A 6,000-nucleotide genomic window follows, 5' to 3' on the forward strand; every position below is an offset into this window, starting at 1 on the left:
CTAAACATTGGAAAGGGTTCAGGGAGTCTCTTGGAAGAGAGTGTGTATAGGGAGCAGAATAGAAGGCCCTGGCTGGTATAGGAGCACCAGAAGAAGATGAATAAGGTAAACAATTCTGGACCCAGGGGGGTTTGTGGAGATTGATGCAGCAACCAGGAACCAATCATGGACAGGACCTGGGCCCCTTATCAGAGGTAGCAAATAGGGAACTTAGTCTCCATGTAGGTCTCCTAATAAGAGGATGAGGGTCTGTCTGCCACATGAACTCTGTTGCCTGAACTTCAACCAATTCCCCCAGATGAGGCAGCCTTCCAGGCCACAGAGGAAGATGATACAAGCAGTTTTAGAGAGAGTTGGTAATGGAGCAAGTCTCTCCCTTTCTAAGGACTGAGCGACTGGGATTAGTGGAATAGGGAAAGAGAACAGGACCAAGAAGAGGTGAGGGAGGAGGCTACAATCAGGGTATAAAATGAAAAAATTAATAAAAAGGGAAAAGATACATCTTGAACCAATGGCCCAATTTTATATGACAATGTCTTATTTAAAGAATATCCCAAAGGTAATTAAACCATGAGGAACATAATAATGACTGGCCTTATATGACATGCCCTCTGGTACTAAAAATAGGCATTCATTTTATATGGGGAATGAATCTTTGCTTTATTTAATTTAAAGTCTCCTCCATGGTATGGAACACATGCTTGGTATTATAAAAATAGAGTCTGTGAGTAGGCAGGTCATAGACCAAAAGAAAGAACTTAATACTTATTCTTCTAAATGGACACAGTATGAAAGCACCTACTGATGATGTACTACTGTTCCTATGGGTTAGTACATCTTTCAGCACTGATCAGCAAAGCTCCTTTTTGCATTAGATAATATACAATACTGAAGTGAATGATTGATCATCATACAGATAATAATAGATTATGACATGCTCAGTGATAAGTATAGGTTACATATTGCACCCTACAAACAGAGCTGAGGGATTATGACTGAAGAGACATAAGAAGAGACAGAGGCTGTGGATAACCCCAAAATAACAATATTTTCCATCTACAGTAGTTGCAAATTTGAAGTTGGAATTATTATGAAAGCACATGTCCAAAATAACCCCATAATACAAACATGGAGAAGATGATGGGCATACAATTTCACCCCTTGCTGAGATGCTACTAAGAGTTGATAGTTACTGGGTGAGAAATAGTCACTTTATTCATTTTTGTGACCTCTGGCAGGTCAATCTCACTTATGGTAGGGCTCCACTCACAATGGTATTTATAGAGCACAACCTGTACTTGACTGGGAAAAATAAAAGAAAGCAATGATCTGCAGTCAGAAACATCATAATGAAGAGTTTATTCCTTTTTAGATTCATATTTTGACAACACATAGGGTCATAAACATGAACAATTTATATATGACAATTAAAACTGTTTCAAATTCTGCACTGGGATGAATAGAAAGACTCCAGTAGGACAGGAGCTGCCTGAGAAGAGCACCAGAGACAACTAAGCAAGACCTGAGGAGGAGGTTTGCTGTGGAAACAATCTCCAACCACAGACATAGATAGGACCTGTTCTTTCTACACAGACATAGCCAATGGGCAGTGCAGTCCTCATATGGGTGTTCTAGTAAGGGGAATAGGAGCTGACTCTGATGTGGACTTTGATGCCTGGTTTTTTATTAGTTCCCCTTTTGGGGAGAGGAAGTAGCCTCATTATTGTGGTCTTCATAGAAAGTCCCAGGAATGCTAAGGTTATGTGAGTTAACAAAACCCTGTTTCAAAAGAAATGTAATAATAATAAAAAATTAAAGTAGCACAGGAAACACACACACACACACACACACACACACACACACACACACACACAATCACCAACTTAGCAAGGTGGTTCAGTTAGAGTTATTATTTGTTAGAAGAAACATTATGACTAAAAGCAAACTGGGGAGAAAAAAGTTTATTTAGTGACTTTATTATCATTATAATTTCTATTGATGTGATGAAATAGCATCATAAAAACAAGATGAGTGGAAAGATTTCATTATGCTTATGCTTGCCCAGCATTGTTCATCACTGAAAGACATCTCAATAGGAACAAAACCAGCAAAAATGAGAAGGTGGGAGATGATACAACAGTCAGAGGTTTTCTATTTACTGGATTGCTCATAATGGATTTCTTGCCCTGCTTTCTTATCAAATTGAGGACTACCATATCAGCAATGTTCTCAATCACAACGGGCTGTACAATCCTCCATTAATCACTAATTGAGATAATTCCCTACAAGCTTGCCTGCAATAAATGTTATGAAGGAATTTGCTTCACTGATGTTCCCTCCTCTTAGGTAATTTTAGCTTGTCTCAAGTTGATATAAATTCATCCAGCACATTTGTCTTACACTTCCTTATCACTATTCATTATTGGAGGAAGTCAGGAAAGGAAATCATGCATGGCAGGATCTGAAGGCAGCAGCTTTGCAGCAGCCATGGAAGAATGCTGTTTGTTGGCTTACTCAATATGGCTGATTTCTTATGGAATGCAGAATCACCATGCCAAGGACGGCAAAACACAAAATGAGCTGGGCCATCCCACATGAATTAATGATTAAAAAAATTTTCTGCGGCTGGCCCATAGACTAATATTATTGAGGCATCAACTGAATTGAGGCTTCCTCCCCCTCAGTTTCCATAGGTTCTGGCAAGTTGGCATAAAACTAGCCAGCACACAATGGAATATGAAGCAAAAAGTCTCTACATGTTTTAGATGTTATGAAAAATGTTAATACATCAGTTATAAAATTTAGAAATAAGTAGAATATAATGAATTCTCAAAAATCATTTTAATATGTGGATAATTATAATATTGCCATTAAGATAATTATTTTCCCAGAAATGCTGACAAATCAGTAGGGAAGGTCACAAATCTCAGAAATGTCTTGTATTCTTTTAAAGTGATTGCTGCATCTGATAATGTACATTGAAAATTAAAGAATACTTATAGGTTTCTAGGACCCTCTGGATCCTTCTACTTTGCTATTCTCATCTAGAGTGCCAGTGGATGTGCTCCCCTCTGTCCCAGTTTCCTGGTAAGTGAAGGCTTTCCTGGGACATGCCCCTTGGGCTAGGATGCAGATATAAGTGAGTATATACCATTTGAGTCTTTCTGCTTCTCGGTTAACTCATTCATTATGATCATTTCTAGCTCAATCCATTTGTCCACAAATTTCTGGAATTTCTTGTTTTTAATAGTGAGTTATTTGTTTATTATTGATTTATTAGAGTAGATAAAGTTGAAGCATCATATGATTAAATAATTCTTTAATATATTGATTTAAAAGAAAATTAGACAACAAAGATCTTAATTCACATCTATTTCTGTGCAAGTTTGAGATAAATGGTAGAGCAATCCCCACAGTGCAGACAATGACTACTACCTGCACTCTTCTCATCCAGACCCTGAGAAAACTCTGACATCAGAGAGGTTGGTGTACAATTGAACTGCTTGTGTTTGTGTTTCTGCCTGGGCTGAAAACTACCTTGGTATATTGCATCTTTTTGGCTAATTTTACTGAGAAACATGGAGCTACCAAACACAATCAAAGTGCCAATTTAAAGAACAATTATGGATATTAAAAAAGATCAGTGGATACAGAAATGTAGAAACCGAAGTAGTATTTTTCAAGCAAATGAATGCAGGCCAGATACATGATAGACTTCCATGAAGGGATTTAGAGGATGCTCAACGGCCATTCTGACCACAGGGCTACAAGTCATGGAAATAAATACCTCAATAATAAGACAACAACAAGAGTAGAGAAATGTGCTCAGGATTAAGATTGCTTAGGGGTGTAAATATTTTCACTACTAATACAGAAGCAAAGAAATGGAGAAAGCAATCCAGGATGATTTTAGAAACCAGAGCAATGTCCTAGAAAATTAGCTGTTTCTCCATTTGATCTATTTATTTAACTCCTGAAAAAATATAGACAAGTTTGTTTAAGTGTAGGCAGAAAAATATGTTTGGAATTTGCATTGTATAAGACAAGCTTGTTAATCTTTTATAATAAAAGTTGTCTTATCTTTTATAGTACAAGTATTGTTTTCTTGTCATGAATTACTTTTACTTTATATTTTGATTATGTAAGAAGTTGAAAGTTTTTATATATCATCCTTTCATTTATTATAGACAAACCAGACACTCACAACTAATGTAACCAAAAGTAGACTCCTTTCATATTGTTGCATAATATAGAGAAACTCATATACAGAAGTCCACCGATGCCTGTGATGCTGAAAGTAGTGAGAAAAGAAAAGGAGAATAACAATTTGCATTATTTAACATGAAGTAGAAAGGGCTCCATGTAGGGGCTCCAGTCTGTCAGGCATATGTGACAAATATGTCACTGTATTTGACATAAATATGATTCTTAAAAAATTGTATTGACCTGGAGTTACAGCACTAAGATATGAATTATTGGTCTAGATAGAAATTATTGTATCTGTCATCGTAATTTCCATATTAGTTTCAAACTATATGTGCCAAGATCCTCAAATATCTCATGGCTTTTCACATCTGAAAATATTTTCTCCATTGTCCTTGGGCTTTTCGGTTTTTTGTTTTGTTTTGTTTTGTTTTACCCTAATACAACACCAATATTTTAACACTTGAACAGTAATGTTGCACTGAGCACAATCCACCTTCATATGTATATTTTCTTTTGTAAATTTCTACCTGTTGTCTTCTACCAATTTTATCATGTGTTCAAAGATATTTACAAACTATATTGCTTATTTCAGGATTATTTTACATTGAGCCATAGGTTTGGGGTGCTTAAATAAAATAAGAAAATTTTATTTCCTCTATAACAAGACAGACTTACATATTTGTCAATCATTTTTCTAAGGAAAACAAACTGTTCTGACACTCTTTCTTAATCTTACATATTTCAAGGTAGCTGATAAGCAGTTTTAGGTGGTCACCCTCACATAGAGAATATCATTGTGAGCACACCCATATAAATGAGAAAAACTCACTGGAAACATATATGGCAAACAGGTACACCTTTTAAAATTTATTTGAGAACAAACAAAATAAATAAGGAAACAGGAAATGCAAAAAATACAAACATATATGTAGAGCACAAAAATGTTCCCAAAATTTAATGGTGACAATGCTGTTCTGAAACCAGCTGGGTATCAAATTGTCAAGACTTTTCACTCTAGCATCATGCCCAGCATTCAGTAAGTAGTCTCTGCATTCACTGAAATCATCACTTCTCACAAAAGCAATGTGATCTTAAAGAAAGCCCAGAAGTATCAAACTTAGACTAAGTTAACTATATTCTGAAACTTAAGACTGAAAATATTTGAATAGTCTGGAACTACAAGCAAGGAAGCTCATGAGTTCCCAATATCATATGACAAAAGCAGGAGGAATAACATCAAAATTATCACTTTGCCCTTAAAAGAGGAAAAGAAGTACACATGAAAATATACTTGGACTGATTTGAAAATAGAAAAATAATTTTGAAAAACAAAGGAAGGTTTAAGTAAAGAACTCTGAACTCTTAAAATGAATAATTATACTTACTTTATATGAAAGTCCTGGAAAGTATTTGGTATATATTTATGGGGAATGTTGTTATATGTGTAGAAATAATGAAGAGGGAAAAATGCACCAATTGTCACATCTCCTTTATGGTAAAAGTCTTCCAAGATCGTTTCATAGCACTCACTGTGAGTAAAGTCACACACAAAATAGGTAATATGCAAGAAAAAAAAGATAAAAATACAGAACATCCTATCAACACATATATCTGCCTAGCCAGAAGACTAATAGATACATATTTAATGGTGTCCAGCAGGTATATATTCAGCTCATGTGTTTGTGAATCTGTGTTGTTCTCATTTTGTTAACAAGTGCAACTGTCACATTAATCACACCAATTTTTTCATGATACCGCATCTAAAGCCTTTGAGAATTCTGTAATTCTTTCTTC

The 6,000-nt window shown here is 35.5% G+C and overlaps 1 pseudogene across 1 annotated transcript in view; it reads right to left on the reverse strand.

Annotated features, from left to right (window-relative positions):
- LOC311609829 (vomeronasal type-2 receptor 116-like) overlaps positions 1-5,800 on the reverse strand; it is a 28,691-nt pseudogene extending 22,891 nt beyond the window's left edge. The window contains exon 1 of the transcript in view: positions 5,592-5,800. The product of the transcript in view is annotated as a vomeronasal type-2 receptor 116-like (transcript). The remainder of the gene's footprint in view (positions 1-5,591) is intronic.
- Positions 5,801-6,000: the final 200 nt, after the last annotated feature.

The sequence above is a fragment of the Acomys minous genome (assembly GCF_964271855.1).
Source record: "Acomys minous genome assembly, chromosome: 2".
Lineage (NCBI taxonomy): Eukaryota > Metazoa > Chordata > Mammalia > Rodentia > Muridae > Acomys > Acomys minous.